This window comes from Peromyscus californicus, unplaced genomic scaffold, assembly GCF_007827085.1.
Source record: "Peromyscus californicus insignis strain IS unplaced genomic scaffold, ASM782708v3 Scaffold_7__1_contigs__length_154581171, whole genome shotgun sequence".
Classification (NCBI taxonomy): Eukaryota; Metazoa; Chordata; class Mammalia; order Rodentia; family Cricetidae; genus Peromyscus; species Peromyscus californicus.
Window position 1 is genome coordinate 88,518,288 of NW_026294595.1, and position 15,853 is coordinate 88,534,140.

A 15,853-nucleotide genomic window follows, 5' to 3' on the forward strand; every position below is an offset into this window, starting at 1 on the left:
TTTTAAAATTTAATTACTTGGCACAGTTTTGACCCTCTCCTTTGAGGAAATTACCATCATGAATTTATTTTTACAATCTTACTCCCGCAAGACAGCTAGAGGTGTAAGACTACCTACGCTGTGTCCACGGTGAAGAACTGGAAAGATAAAAGGGTGAATAATGGAGGAAGCTAGAGAGATGCCCTCATTGCTTGTGCAGTGTTATAACAGTGTCACGAAGTCCAAGTCTGTGGACATTTTCTTGACAGGAAGGTAAGGCCATGGTGCCAGAAACTATGCACTTCACAGTCAACGCAGGAAAGGGAAGAATTGTGAACCAGATTTCCACTAAGGGAAAGTTCTTATCACTCTGTGTTGGAGCATCTTTATGGGGTTAATGATTATTTATAATGAGATTTTTATATCTCAAAGGCATTAGGGAATAAAGATAAGAAGAAATTAAAACCTCACTCTTTTCACAAATTAAGCACGTTCAAACTTTTCGAGATTCAGTGATCAGAAAACTCAAGCACAGGTCTTTCTGTTAGAGCACATCTTCTTTCAGAATCCACATGCTGAGAGCATGCTGTGTGGCCAGCCTCTGGTGCTTATGAGCCTCAATTCTTCTCATACTTACTCTGTAGACTGTAGAGGGATTCTTTCCAGTGTTATACCATGATGCCTGCCTGCAAACAAGCCCCTTCACATTCCTGAAATCTGAGGATGGCTTGGACTCTAAGGATTTGGAAAACATTTGTTTTTTGAACGAGCTGTCTCACCACACAGAATTGGTTGTTATTTGCTCTGGAAAACAGGACTAATCCAGTTGCTCCAAATGTCAAGATATATGGATTTTGAAGCTCTTGTCTAAAGACACTCTTAAAATACTGAGTGGTACAGCAGGGCCTATATAGAATAATAAGTGCGATGAGCCCAAATTGGAAGAAAAAATTGTGAGTATATATTTGTTTTTATAATCCGAAGGATAAAAATTACTTTACACAGAGTGATGGATTCTCTCTGGGCGTTTTCTTCTTTCTCTTCCCCCTGTTTAAGTTCTTGTATTTGTGGCTTTCCTTTGCTCCTCATCACATATAGTTTTCCTTCTACTCAGAGCTATGCCTTCTCATTTATATTTCACCTTCATTCTTTTCTGGTTTTTTAATGTGCCCAAGGAAAAAATATAAAATAAATCCAGCCTCCATGCTTTCCCTTTAAATGTAATAAAGCACGGGTGCAGAAACAGAAGGCAGGAATCGCTTGGTTTCCTGATTGTTTCTTCTGTCTTTGGGCACCATTGCCTCCTCCTGAGGCTCTTTCTTACTTCCCCTTTCCAAGGAGTCACTTCCTGCTTTCCGATAAATCACCCAGGCTAAGATTTAAAGCATGCTTCCATGTTCTGATACACTACACTAGTTTCATTTTCATATCCTTCTAACCCAAATTGGTTTCTCATTGACAGGGCTCAGCTGCTCCCTCTCTCTCTCTCTGCATGCTGAATCACCAGATGGAAAGTCTCAGTCAAACTAGTATTATCATTTATTTCCACTGTGGAAATATTAAGCAGGTTGGAATTTGGTGATTTCTTTTGATTTTTAAAACAATAATACTATTATTAGAATAAAAATATTTGACAGTTTTTCTGAGAATGAATTTGGATTTCAAGGGGAGAGATAATTTAAAATCCAATCATCAGATCTCCAGTGAACCTCTGTGATTCACTGCGCTTGTGAGACCACCCCAGTTTCACTTCTGTTTCTATGATGGAATACCCTGATAAAAGACAACTTGGAGAAGAAAGAGTATATTCAGTTTACAATTCTAGGTTATAGTCTATTATGGAGGAAGCTGAGACAGCAGGGATCTGAAGCAGCTGGCCACGTCATATGCACAGTTAAGAGGAGAGAGAAATGAATGCATGTATGCTGCCTGCTTGTTGGTGCTCAGCTCCGTTTCTCCATTCAGCTTAAGACCCCTTGACTAGGAAATGGTACCACCTACAGTGGGCTGGGTCTTCTACCATCAATTAACTTAATTAAGACAATCTCCCAACAGACATGCACACAGGTTAACCCAACATAGACAATCCCTCATTGAGACTTTCATATAAGGTGATTCTAAGTTGTGTCAAGTTAACAAAGATAATCATCACAAGGGTTCCCCTTCTCCATGCTCTTATTTTTTTTTAAGAGACTTACCACTCATGTTTTAATAGAGTAATTTTAAACAAACATTTCTACTTTCAACCCATTGAACAAACAATTACAGCTGGTGGTCACAGTTTAATTTTTAATTTTTCAGGGAGTTTTTGCTTCTATTTAATCTTCACTAAAACACCAGCCAGTATGTTAGGTACTATGTTAGGCATTGGAGTTCAGATAAAAATGCTTCTTGACTCTTACTTCAGAGTCTGGGCAGGAAACTATGGGAACACAGGTAATGGTATTGTGAGTGTCAATAAATTTATATAAATGGTACTCAGTATTTTTTTGTTTTTGTTTTTGTTTTTGTTTTTTACATACATAAGATTCTCCCTCCCTTTGTAGCTGTCAACTGCCAATAGCTCCTCAGTAAAGGGTAGGGCCAAGAGAGCATCTTTTTTCATCTGTGCTGGGATTTTGGCAAGTTTGATCTTAATGCTAAATTGTATGGGTAACTACAGCTGTTCACAGCACTCCTCATTGTCCAGCTCTTTCTGTTTCCTCATCCATGATGTTCCTTTTAGCCTTAGTGGCATGGGATGTGGGTTAATTAATATTGATACCCCATTGCAGGGCTGACCATCCAGTCTCATATTCTCAGCCCTATGACCAGTTATGTATTTCTCTTATGACTGCTGCCCACTGCAAAAAGAGGCTTCTCTGACCAAAGTTGAGAGTCATCCAGGTCAATGGATATATAAATGAATATATAATTAATATATACATAAATATATAGAAGGTATTCGACAGCATGACTATTTAGCAAAATAACAATATAAAGTTTACTCCAGGGCCTAGAACCCATAAACCATGGACTGTTGTTTCATAAAATTTGCCCCTGTAGCATGCCTCATCTCCAACCAGAAAGTGGTTACTACCACATAACAGGTGTGCCACTATGGCACCAGTGGATATATCTTGCCTGAGAGGTCAGTGTTGCAGCATGCAGGGTCTGGGAGTGTTGGGTGAGAGCATTGATGTGTTTCCTCCCAAAGCAGCATATAAAACATCTTATAGCATTAGGAAATCTAGCCATCAGGGAAGCAGTTTCCTAGTAGGTTTGAGATTGGTTTCTCGATGTCCTGAAGCTAAAATGTGTGGTAGCTGAAGACAGATTATATTGATCTCTTTCTTTCCAGACTCAAGCACAGGGCTCTGACCATTACAATCAATTATTCTTCAATGATAACTTAAATAAAATGGAGATGTCATACTTGAAGAACAGTTGGAATTTACACATGTTCATGTATACTAACTCTAAAAGCAAAATAACATGTTACCTTTTGTAAGGACTTCATCTAAAGAGGTTTTTTTTTGTCTTCAGAGCTGTGTTCCGGGTGTATTATAAACAAACCATTCAAAGCCAATATTAATAACCTTATATATGATGTACCAGTTCAGACGTAGTGCTTGCATGGTTTCTGGTAGATGTTTCTTACTCTTCCCTATTTTTTTTTTTCTGCTTAGAAATAAACACAAAAGTGGGCCCAAATCAAGGGGCATTGAGGAGTCCCACTCCTTTGCTTACCTGGTCTTCCCACGATGATCTAGAATGAGATTTACTCTTTTTCTCTTCTTTGTAGGGACTGCTCCTTCTGTGGGGACACAAGCATATCTGGATGATCTGCTGCTGACAATATCCTTCACGGACCCAACAATTATCCAGTAAAGACCCCTGGGCAGCAGCTGTTCTGTGCCGATCTAGAGAGTCTCCTGCACTTTTGTCTGCAGGAGTCTGTATTGTTCTCCTGCCTTTGGGTCATGGTTTCTTTTAGCCTTTCTTTCTAGACTGACACCTCCAGTCTTAAAGAAACATCCTTCTGGCTAGAGTCACTTGTGTGGATTCCTGATGCACAACACACTCTGAAAAAACTCACCTTTTCTCATGATGCCATTCTTCATTCTCTGTTGTTTCCCTTTCACTTCTGGCCAAGACAACAGGAGAAGTCTAGGTGGTCTTTTTTATGGAAAAGGGAAAGGTTCTCTTCAGAAGACAACCAGTCCTTTCAGGGCAACAAAATGATGACTATGTAAGAGGTTTTTTGTTTGTTTTGTTTTTACCTTTGTTTTTTTTTGTTTGTTTGTTTTGTCTTTTTAAAACTCAACTCTAAAATGCATAAAGGAGTCGTTTTTGGATCCAGAGGCCAAATGTAATGTGAGAAGCCAGGATAAAGTCTTAGGATTCCTTTTAGCCTTTATTATCAAACTCTCTTGCAATCTGTTTCCTGTAATGAAAAGAAAGCTGCCGTGCTTCCTCCTTGCTCATCACTGGCTGTGATTTTGCTGATCTATGGTCGATGCATATGTGCACAACTTTAAATAAGCTAAGGATGCCAGTTAAGGTACTAAGAAGAAAGAGAAGAGGCACTCACAAGAATGTAAGGAGGCCACTTGAAAGGATGTAGGTTAAGTTTAAGGGACTCGGGGAAGAAGAGTAAAGGACCGCAGGACTGGCAATGGTTGGGGGTGGGCTTCACCATCCCTAGGCTTCAAGAGGTTGGAAAAGAGAAGTTACTAGAACCCTAAAATACAGCTGGTGAAGAACTGGACATAGTAGAGGCTTCCCCTGTCCCAGAGGGGGGTTACCACTGGCAATCCTTCCTGATGTTGAGAGCAGTCTCTGACATCACTATGACTCCTCTATCTTCATCTCTCTTGCCTGTCTCGTCCAAGATTCTCCTACTACTTGGATGAAGCCCAAATTTGGAGGGGAAGGAAGCAGAGATGGTACAGTGAGCAAAGGTTGGCGTTTCACAGCTTAGAGCAAGATGACAAGGTCAAGGAGTGCACCTGGAGGGGTGATGCCAAAGATACTTGTCTCACTGGGTAAGTGTCCTCAGCTTGGGTCAGTTTTCAAAGTAAGAGAGTTTTCCTGGGGGCAAATGTACTATGTTGGTGAAATCTCCTAAAAGCCTATAGAACCAAAATTTCCCACAATACTATTTTTCTAAAATAGCCAAATCCTATAGTAAGTAGAGGATTTCCTACAGTCTTGGGGTCTCCCAGCATCTTTGGCTTACAGTTTTCTCCCAAAGCTCTTCAGCCTCCAGCATCATGATCGGGCAGAAGTTGCTCTTGTGGTAGCTGCTTATGCAAAACTATGGTTTCCTTGGGGCTGTATTTGTTTGCATTCCTTTCAGCAGCTGCGGTGAAACCACAAATCAACCCCCCCTCCTTTGCTGTCTTTCACTAGAGGTGAACTTTCTTTACAAAACATCTACTTACTGGTGGCCATAGGATGCTTCTCTTCTCCCGTCTGGCACTCCCACCCCTACACACCACGACTTCATCACTCACCTCCTTTCCTTCAAAATCCACAGAACAATGACTGCAGAGAAGACAGCTTTGAAGGAAGCAAATCATCAATGTTGTTATATAATCAGTTCTTTAAAGTCCATGTCAAGTGGCCGTTTTAGACTTCTCTAAAGAAGAGGCTTGGGAGGGTGTGCCTCCTTCTCGGCACGGTGGGGTGGTACAGTTTCTTGCCACAGCTGCTGTAGAATAATTACAGCACGACTGTGTGGCCCTCTACAGACATCTGCTCTGTGAGGGGAACCAAAGCCCTTGCCAGAGGGCTGTCGGCTCCATGCTGAACACACATGCCAGGCCTCAGAAAGAGCATGATTAAACCCAGGAAGGAGATTAACACCAGTGCTCACCCCTTGTTAGGGACCAAGGTGAGAAGTGCTTTGGAACCTGCCCTCACACTCCCTTGCAGAGGTAAGTTTTGAAAACCTGAGCCACACTGTGAAACCAAGAGTTTCTGCATCATGTGCTGAACAGCATGTTTGCTGTGGGGGCCTGGGAAAGGTGTTGACTGTGATGTGACAATCCCTTAGGAATGTAGTGACAGCATCACGTCCTTTTTTACCAGGTTCCTGGGGCATATCTTTCTGTCCCACAGAGCCCTGTGCATGGTGGGACAGCTGAGGGCCAAGTGCAGTAATGGATGCCAGAGTTTCTGTAGACTGTAAAGCACGCCCCCCCACAACACTCTGATCGCATCAGCCTTTGTTGATGGACAAGCTTTGCCAAGAGCCCCCAGGGAGCTTCAGAAAACAGAAGAAAATTATAAAGATTAATTTCATACTTTAGATAAAATTTAAATTCATTTATCTGTAATTTAATATGTTAAACATATTTAAAGTATCTTAGAAATCCACTGAACTTTGCACTGAATACCTTATATAATTTTTAATCCTTCTAAGAATCCTATGAAAGAGTCATTATCCCCACCACCCCCAGAGTCCATTTCCTTAATGTGAGAGTCCTGTTCTCTCTTGGTAGTGACTCACAGCTAATGAAAGTAGATGGGGCAGTGTAAATTGCCAGGGCTGGCTCTCTAGAATGGGCCTGCTGTTTTGTACATCTACATAAATCCTACAGGACGAGGTGCTCAAACTTCTTTATTCAGGGCTGGAAAGAGCCACACAGAGCTGGAAGACATACTCCAGCATCCAAAATAGTCAGAGAAGTGGGGGCTCAACTCTACTGAAGAACACACAGTACAAGTTCATATACTTTCCCTGGGAAACAAGAAAGTTTATAGATAGTGTCAAAATACCTCTATTTTTTAATATCAAATGTGTTATATTTGTCATAAAATCATATGATATATAAAAAATATCACATATTTACATAGGTTAAAATAATTTTAAAGCACATTTTTGTATTTACAGTCTCTCCCTTTATTACTACATTTTCATTTAATGGTCTTTGTGTATGCATATAGTGTATGTGTATGCATGCACATGTATGTGGGTAAACTTGCCCATGTGTGTATCTGTAGAGATCAGAGGTTGACACTGATGTCTTCCTCTACTACTTTCTATTTTAATTTTTGAGATGAGGTCTATTTCTCAACTTCGAGCTCCCTGTTTATGTTAGGCTGTCCAGCCAGGCAGGGCCCTGTGGATCCACCTATCTCTACAGAACCCCCTCATACAGACACAGTGTCACACCCAGCTTCTCCATGAGTTCAGGGAATCAGAACTCAGGTCTTCCTTCTTTTGCCACAAGCACTTGGTCTACTATGCCATCTCTCCAGTCTCCTCATTTCGTTTTGTTTGTTCTCAAGAATGAAAGTTTCCAAAGCATTTGTCTTTTACTTTCCATTGAGTTAAATGTATTTATTTTAAAGTGAAAGGACAGTTCACCTTTTTACCAACTCAACCTGTATTTATCAGATTCATTAACGTCCATAGATTACCCATGATGCTTTGGTATCCAAGAGAAACTATTCATCAAGGGGTATTGTTCCTTCAAGATGTGCTTATAGAATCGGAAACAAGATTTGTTTTCACTCCCTGATAGTGGATAAATTCGAATTACACTAGCTAAAGAAGAAATTTCTCTTTATTCGTCAAATGGAAGTGCTCAGAGATTTCAAAGAAATCAATTTTCTAGTTTTTGAGTCCTCTTATCCATAAGTACAATACTGTTTGATGGCATTGTCATCCTCGTGAGGCAGTAACGAAAACTGCAGCATTTCTCCCTAAATGTTCTTGAAACGACTTGGTGGACAGATAGATTCTAAGTCTGGCTCAAAGCTTTATTGCAAACTAACCACGGGGGTGAGGCCTTTATGTGCACCACTTCGGGATTCTCTGTGGGGATCCAGTAGGAAAAGTGAATGTTAATCTTTGTTAAACTGGCTACAAGAAAAAATACTGTCGGCTTAAAGGCTATTAGGCTGGCCAGCCAGCTGGGTGGGTAACCCTGGCTTCCCAGAAGTCCTTAATCTCATTTAGATCCATCAGAAGTGTGTTCAAGCTTTCAAACAGCAATGCCAATTACTTCCCAGAGGAGCTGGTGAATTATACCACATAAAAAGTTTGGCCCTGAGACCAGGTAGAGAACAATTTTTGTTCTCTGTGTGATTATAACTTATGTCAAAAGGTATCATCCATTTTGGGGGTTTTTAAATAATAATTTTAATCTAACATTTGATTTAAGGTGGCTTGCCCTTCTGAAATAAAGCTATGAAATGCTTAAAAGTATCTTCCAAACTTTCTGCTTCTTGACAGAAATGCAGTAGTTTTGAGGAGTTGGCGCTAACATGAACTAATTTCCAAACAAACCCCCAGAGTCCCCTGGCAGTTACAGGAAACACATAGTAAAGTGTACCATGGGCAGACAGTAAGCATCATCTAGGCTGGGAGGAACACTAAAGTGTCTTAATCCTAATTCCTTCAACAAGCAAACTACAAAGAGTGGGAGGAAAGGAGAAGGGGGAGGAAGAGAGACAGCGCCTAGATTAACACTTGAAAATCTTGCCACTCAATTATGGTATGTGGATTTATTTGGATCCATATTCTAACAAATACATTATGAAAAGAAAACTAGGCTGTTCATAAAGCAGCTGAAAATTAGTGCTCTCATTGATTATTTCACATTAATAGTTTGTTGCTTATTTTTAAAATGTAGTGATGCTGGGTTTGTGTGTAAAGAGCCAGTTTTTGTATTTAAACTATAGGTATACAATGAAAAATATGCAGATGAAATGATACGTTGTCTGAGTTTTCTTCAAAATGATATTTGAGGGAGAGAAGTGGGTTGGAATAATGATGAATCCTAATCAGCCTGAATTGGCAATTACTGAAGTTGGGTTATGAATGTTTGAGAGGTATTTATCTATTTATTTATTTATTTATTTATTTATTCATTCATTCATTCATTCAGTTTTACAAGTCTGCCTGCATTTATATTTGCTAGAAACCCTCAATAGAAAATCTAAACAAAACTAGACCATCAGAAATGAGTCTTTGGGCTGTTGGTAACTTCACTGGTTCTCTGCCCAATTGTTTTAGAGCTGGCAGCCCCATGAGGCCTGGTCACAAAAAGCAGGTGCCACAGAATCAACCCCCACTGCAGTCCACATGCAGATGTCATGCTAGCAGGTAGTGTAAAGTAACTGTATCCTTTGGAGCACAGCGTAAAGAAAGAAAGCAATCATAATGAGGCACAAAGAAACACCCCCAGCTCATGTGTTGCTGGGGGAAGGGGGCATTTATCTTTCTTTTGGAAATAAAAACTCGATGGTATTTGTTAACTGTGGATAGGAAGGAGAGGGATAATTAGAAAAGAACATGGTCCCACATTTGTCTGAGAGCAGAATAGTTCTTCCACAGGCTGAACCATATCAGGGCCTCTTCTGGGAAGAAGTCAGCAGTTCCTTAGTACTGCCCAGATGTTACTGAGGACCAGAGCCACAGCTTCCACAGGCCATAGTGATTCATTGCTCTTCTTGGGTTCTTTCTGATAACATCTCCTTTGCAGTCTCTTCTTCCCCCCTTTCCTTTTCTTCTCCATAGATGTTTGGCTAAAGAGAGAATTCATTGTTTTGGCTTACTCAGAGGTCTGAAATAAGACTCTGGAATTTCTTACAATCAATTTTTCTGATGACTTATTTTTTCCCCCATAGCCAAGACACCATAAAAGCTCACCACTCACGATAAAAGCATGAGGTCCTAATTTTAGTAGCCCCGGGGAGATGATGGCAGAGAGAAAGGAATACAGAGGGCTAGGGCCCAGTGAGAAGGCGAGGCTGGGGTTTAGAGGAACACGGCAAAGGGAGTTGCTGTGCTTGGCTGTCGATGTAGGATCCTTTCTTGATCTGTCTCCTTTTTGTTCCATTCCTTCATCTTCCAGATAGATGACATCTCTGTTCCTGTACTTGTGTCCCTTACAGCCTCTTACTCTTTTATATCCACATTTACTTCATCTACAAGTCCTGCTGGTGACATTCAATATCAGTCATAACCCAATGACTCCTTACTACTGCCGTAACCAGAACACTGTTTCAGCCACCAACTCTGGCTCAGGTGACTATAACAGTTTCCAAATCCGTCTTCCACCCTTGACTCCTTTAGTCTCTTCTCAACTGAAGAGCCAAACAATCCCTCAACAACACAAGTTAGAATCTCTCTCTTCTCTTTGCTCAGGAGCACGGAATGTCTTTCCAGTTTACTCCAAGCAAGAGCTAACACTGTCCTGCTGGGCTACGGGCTTGCACAGCCTACTTCCCTTGCCCAGTGTGCCTCTCTTCAGCTTTCTCTTCACTCATTCCCACTGCAGTCACCCAATTCACAAGACTGAGCATTGACTGCTCCCTCTGTCTGTGTTCCTGCCCTCCACACAGGGCCATGGCTCCTTCCACCACTCCAACATCTCCTTTACAACTTAGAGTTAAAGCTTCCCAGTGGAGTCATTTTGGCTCCTCTATTTAAGCAATTACCACCTTCCCTTGAGCCCTCTGTGCCCCCCTTCTCTGCTTCTCTCTGTGCTTGCTTGTTACCAAACACAGTGCACAGCATTTTATTTATTGTCCTTGTCCCAAGTGGTTCCCCTGGGGCTTAGGCAGAGATTTCATTTCTTTTGTTTGCTGGGAAATCCCCAAAGCTTCAAAAATATTTGTTCCGGCAGTGAATAAATTCCTCAAACTTTAATAATTCCTGGCATTCAGAACACTCTTGGGTGAGTGGTGCTTCGGGTGAATGGAACAAAGTGTCTGTGTGCTGGAGAGACAGCCGCTGGTTTTGAGCAAGGACATGGTGAACTAATCCTAAGAGATTAGTGGAAACAGACATTTACACAGGTGACAGTGGGACCGAAGCTGCTGGGAAGACTTAGGTAGCCTTCTTAGCCTGCCATACAGCTTGCACTGTTTTATTTGGGGACTAGAGTAATAAGGATGGTCATCGAAGTTCAGAACTACTCAGGGGCATTTGGTTACTTTAAAAATTGAAATTGTATTTTGAGAAGCAAGAAACATGTAAAAATTCTGGATATTAATACATCTTGTATTTTTGTATCTCATTCATGGGATATATTTAAGTATTTGAATTAGACAATTGAGCTCCTAAGTGTGGGGAGCAGATGAGTCCTGAGTGAATGTATAGTGTTGACATAAGCATAGTCATGTCAAGGATGCCAGTACCTCAGACCCATAAGAATGGCAAAGCCTTCCTTCCCCTGGTCTGAGTACAGACATCGACAAACAGTTGAACTTTATCTAAAAACAGTATGTGAAGAAAGTACCAGCAGATTTTTCATCTTGGAAGACTGAAGCCTGAGATCACTCTCCTAAAGAGATCCCCTCCCTACTGAGATTAGCTGACCCATCTTATCCTAGTTAGGGCTGTGTATTGTGTATAACAATGCCCTGAGTTTATGGGCTGTTGCTGGTACATCTCCATCTGAATTCACAGCCCCCTTCCCAGGTTTACATTACTTGTGTCTGTCATTTCTTCATTCTTCATCATCCCAGTCAGCTCAAGTACAAAGTCACACGGGCCATGACACCTAAGTAGCTTAAACAGGGCCGAGAAAAATCAGCTCTTTAGCCCAGACACCTTTATCATAAGCAGTTACCAGTTGAAACTGGAGGCTGAGGAAGGTGTGGGCAGTGTCAGGTCTTACCCTGTGCTTTGGCCACTTCTTTAGGAGTCACAAAGAAACGGAGCCAGTGAGGAGGTAAGAGTGAAGGCTGAGGAGGCTGAGCACACAATCCCTAGGTTAATGCTCATTTCTATGTTGACCCAATTGGACCAGACTATAGCAGATGTCATGGAAATGGTTAGTCTAATTGCACTGAGATAAAGATACCATTTATGTGGGAAGAAAAACACATCTAATGTTTTGTGGAAACAACTTATAATCCCTGTCTTTATCCAGGCCATTTTGTTAATCATCCTATGATCAAGACAACATCTGTAAGCCCTCTTCCTGTCTCCCATTCTAGTAATCTTTCATCCCATGGACTGCCATTTTTCAGGAAGCTTGCTGCTCCAACTGCTCTACATCTTTTGAGTCTTCTTTGAAGTTTATTTTTGTTTTGTATAAAAGTATTGAGGTCCTTATTCTCTCGGTCCAGCGATGCTTTCTCGGTCCAGCGATGCTGCTGAGGAAACCTAACAATGGGTGCAGAAGAGAAAAGACTTCATTGACTGTTTTTTTGTTGCTGTCAGAGAAACAGACATCCATGTTAGGATAATGTGGTTGTATGGCTTAGATAGCACAGAGGGAAAGCCCAAGCTCATCCTCCAGGGATTTTGCCAAGTTCTCATAATTCTCAGAAGGTGTCTGAGGACCATATATACTCAAGAGAACATTGGCAATAATGGTTATGTGGATGGAAAGTGTGTAACATGTGAGACATGTGCCACCCGTGTGCCTTTGCGTTTCATTCTGTACATCATGGGAGGCCAATGGAAAGAAAAATCACAATCACACTATAGATGAGGACAGCACTGGTCTGGAACCCAAATCAGTTAGGAGGCAGAACTCTAGCAAGAAAACCAGCCAGGGTGGAGTTGAGGCTTCTTGGTATCAAAGGAGCTTCTGAGCTCTGCTAAGCCTCAGCAGAAACAAGAGACCATGTGTAAGTAACACACCAGCAAACCAAGAAGGCAAGTGTAAGTAGTGAACAAATTACAATGTCTTACAGAGCAGGGAGTTAAAGGTTCATGATCTGTGAGGCTCCTGACCCCGTGCGCCATAAAATTGCTATGTTTCATGGCAAACCACCCATACCACATGCATTTTTATATTCAGAAGACACCTAGAAGAAGATCCTAAGAGCAAGGCAGCAGAAGCCTATGAAATCACCACGTTTCATCCAGAGATACAGAGCACTAAATAAAGGGACTCCAAATGGTTGCTTTGGACTAGTTTTAAACTAGATCAGTCCTAAATTATTTTTCCCTTTGCTATTCAGCATTCAGGGACTCTAAGAACATCTGTCTTATATATCTCAAACTACCAATCTTCAGTGTTCACTTATCTGGTAAAAAAAAAAAAGGAGTATCGAAGAATGTGTATAGTTGGTTCTAAATTGAGGATTTATACAAATCTCTAATAAAAACATTTGGGAAACAATGACATCTGCATTGAACATGTGCAGATATTTTTCTTGTCATTACTCTAAACAACATAGTATAAATAACCATTTGTACAATATTCTTAATATATTCGGTATTTCAAGTAATCTAGGAGTGACTTGAAGCACATGAGAGGTTGTATATAGGTTACATGAAAATATTCCATCATTTACATAAGGAACTAGAGCATCCATGGATTTTAGATCCCTTATACATAATGAATCTGGTCCTATGGACAGTGGGGAAGAAATATGAATCACTGATTATATACAACACCACTGGGTCAAATCAGAGCAGCCCTTACAAACTTCTTACCATTTTAGTATAGTGGAGAGAGAGTGGGCTTTCTGTCTCAGACTGATCTACATTTGGACCTGGCTCTTCTTCCTCCCTATGGGCGTTTGGGTGAATTAACTCACATCTTTGAGGCATGGCAGTCCGCAAATGGATTTAATGAATCCCAAAGGACTACTCTGAAATTAACTGGCATCTCAATGCAGAGTGCCCTGGGTAGGGCTTGTTACAGCACTAGAATATAGCAACAAATGCTCAAGCAAACATCAGTTTATTTTCTCATACCAAGGAATATGAACACTGATCAACAAATGATAAACTGTTTCCCAAGTTGACTTAGTGTTTGGTAGAATACCCAAATTAAAGTATTGACATTTAAGGAAGACATATTAATTTTATTTTAATTCTAGTTGCATTTATAGCTTACATATAGGATGTCTTTGTGAATCTTCATTTGTAACTAGATAAGGCTAATGGTCCAAAACGAGTTGTATGGTTAGTGCTAATGACGAATCCTAAACCACAGGTTCTGTGCCTGGGAAAGGACTGGTCATTTGGCTCACCCACTTGATTCTGCATGTCTCTATCACATGGAGAGAGCATGAGGTAGTCCTTAAATTTGACCCTTCAAATGCATCTACTCTCCATGTTGTGGTTGGGGTATGACCAAAGGGCAAGGGATTCTGAGTAGAACAGCCAAGTCCTTAGGGTCATTCAGATGCCCTGATGACTCAGCCAGGATGGGCTTGAAGGGTGACATCTGCTTGAAGCTGTGCTGGGGGCATGTTTAAAGGGAGCCATTCTTTTCTAGAAGATATGATATATCTTGAATGACTGAATTGGGCAACAAGCATGTGAGAGAAATTCTGCCATATCTTGTTGATTGAGAAAGCCGGCCAACAAATCCCTTTTGTTTCAACTGGTCCAAGCAACTCAAAGAGAAAGAAAGGGCCATTGGATAGTTGAGAGAAACAGATTCAATAAATTGTATATTCAACTTCTAAATTTATTTTTATTATTTTATATGTTCGGATGTTTTTTCCTGAATGTATGTCTGTGTGCCATGCATGTGCCTGGTGCCCACAGAGGCCAGAAGAAAGTATTGGATTCCCTGGAACTGGAGTTATAGATGGTCTTAAGCTGTCACGTGGGCACTGATAATCAAACCTGGTTTCTCCGGAAGAATAGCCAAGACTCTTAACACTGAGCCATCTTTCTAGCCTCTAAATTGTATGTTTTTAATTACTTTTGTATTTTGTATTCTGTCTACTATAAAATTTGTCTACTATAAAAATATGCTAATAAAATGATGGGCTTGCTTTCTTATGGGCTGTATTTTATATACTCTAAAAGGTGAACTGTGTGAGATAGGGCTGCTGTTAGTGAGGAAGGAAGCGAGGAGTGAATACCTCCATCCCATTCTGTTTCATTATGGAGAGAACAAAACCAGAAATTGCATAATTTGGGGATCTGAGCTCAGTGGTTGAACACTTCAAGTAGAATATGCTTGGGTTTACTCAGCTTTTGTCCCCACTTAGGTCTCCTGGGTTCTTCCTACTCATAGAGTTAATGTGCCATGGTTTCCTTCTGTGCTGTGGCTGTCCATAGTGCTGCAGAAAGGATGCACAGGAGATGATCCGTACTCCATCATCCCCTGCAGAGGATGATCTTATTCTCTTGGAGACATGAGTGGATGCTTTTAACTTCAGGGAATTTGTTGGGTGCAGAAGTACCTGTAGTCTGTTGGGAGGCCAGAACAAAAGAGATACAGACTTTGAAAGCATAGGTGAAAGACAGGACAGAAGGAACAGACAGAAAGTTGTTAGTTTGTGCATGCTACAAGCACTACATATGCATCACGTACTTTTGACATGCTGTATTTATTTCTTGTGGCAAATAAATGAAAAATGAAGTCATAGGGTAGATGCTATGATTAAACAGGATAATATGCATAAAACTACTTAATACAGTACATGGTACTGGTCAAGTGTTCAACAAAATCAGCTCCTATTGCCATGATTTAAATAGTATTAATTCCATATATTCTTGTTCCTTTTTTGAGAGTCCCTGTATCTGGGCTTCTGGCTAGTGGAAATCAGGATGCTGTGTCCTTTCAAGGTCACAGATAGGATAACAATAATTCCATATAAGATCCTTTCCTAACCCATCACTCAGGATCTTAACTGAGGGGCCCAATGAGGTCTCCAAGTTTTATCTGGTCTGTGTGCCCCCAACTTTCAGTTTCAAAGAGAATATGATGATTTATTCATTTCCTTAGGCATCCAAATGCTAGCTGAATGCTACCATTGAGAAATGAGACCATTCCCTCCTCTCAAAGTGGAGTTGTGAGAACGGGGAGGGCCAGAGTGGTTCTTCAAAGGCTACACAGTGGGGTAGAAGGGAGACATGGCCCTTCCACTCTTGTCACATGAAGTCTGTGTAGAGCAAGTTCTGCAGTCAAGAGTGAGAAGGCACAGGCTGGAGAGCTGATGCAAACTT

At 40.9% G+C, this 15,853-nt stretch overlaps 2 long non-coding RNA genes across 6 annotated transcripts in view; one reads left to right on the forward strand and one right to left on the reverse strand.

Annotated features, from left to right (window-relative positions):
• LOC128101979 (uncharacterized) overlaps positions 1 to 15,853 on the forward strand; it is a 56,784-nt gene that overhangs the window by 38,805 nt on the left and 2,126 nt on the right. The window contains exon 5 of the long non-coding RNA XR_008215281.1: positions 1 to 14,584. This exon is cut by the window's left edge and continues 14,015 nt beyond it. This is a non-coding gene — a long non-coding RNA (uncharacterized LOC128101979). The remainder of the gene's footprint in view (positions 14,585 to 15,853) is intronic.
• LOC128101980 (uncharacterized) overlaps positions 13,610 to 15,853 on the reverse strand; it is a 171,051-nt gene continuing 168,807 nt past the window's right edge. For all 5 annotated transcript variants that reach the window (XR_008215285.1, XR_008215283.1, XR_008215282.1 and 2 more), the window contains one exon: positions 13,610 to 15,094. This is a non-coding gene — a long non-coding RNA (uncharacterized LOC128101980). The remainder of the gene's footprint in view (positions 15,095 to 15,853) is intronic.